Below are 1,059 nucleotides of genomic sequence, written 5' to 3' on the forward strand. Positions count from 1 at the left end.
TACCACTATATTACACCACTCACCAAAATCAACTCAACATAGATCAAAGGCTTAAACATAAGACCTGATTCCATAAAACTCTTATAGTAAAAGATAAGGAAAATAGCTCCTTGACATTAGTCTTGGCGATGAGTTTTTGCATGACACCAAAAGCAGACACAAGAAATATAAAAACTAACAAGTGGGAATGCATCAAACTTAAGGGCTTCTTCACTGCAAAAGAAACAACCAGATGAAAAGGCAACCTGTGAGACTGAAGAAAACATTTGGAAACCATGTGTATCATAAAGGGTTACTATATAAAATGTACAAAGTGTTTATGCAACTCAGTAACAACAACAACAACAACAACAACAAAACAAACCCAAGGAAAATAATTAAATTAGGCAGAGAGTCTAAATAGAATTGTTCCAAAGAAGAAATCCAAATGGCCAACAGTTACATAAAGATGTCCTCAATAGTAGTAATCATCAAGGAGATGCATATCAGAAAACAACAAGATGTCATCTCACACCTGAAAGAATGGCTACCTTCAAGAAGATAAGCGGTAATAAGTGCTGGTGAGGTTGCTGAGAAAGCAGAACCCTTGTGCAATTGGTGGGATTGTAATCCGGTTCAGCCACTATGGAAAATAGTATGAGGATCTATGCAGGATATATATCAGATAGATATAGATATAGACATAGAGTATTTCTATGAAACCATTTGTATGCTGAAATGGCATAAGGCAAAGAAACAATTACCCTAGGATGCATTTTGCTAATGAATGTACAAAATAAATTAGATAAAGCACAGATGTTCACAGACACAGTTCAAAGATGTACTGACTTGATGCTGAGATGCTGAATATACTTCCTGGGACAAGAGCATAGTGGAGCCACTCTAGCGGCTCTAGTGCTCACTGCCTATATAATGGCTCACTGCAAAATAAACTCTTAATGATATTTTTGCTTTTCAATTTTATTTTTGTAACAGCAAAAAAAATATCCTTCATTATTTCTCTCAGTTAGCAACAAAAGATACTAAATTGAGCCTTTTATAAAAGCAATGTGGCAAAAG

The sequence above is a fragment of the Vicugna pacos genome, chromosome X (genome assembly GCF_048564905.1).
Source record: "Vicugna pacos chromosome X, VicPac4, whole genome shotgun sequence".
NCBI lineage: Eukaryota > Metazoa > Chordata > Mammalia > Artiodactyla > Camelidae > Vicugna > Vicugna pacos.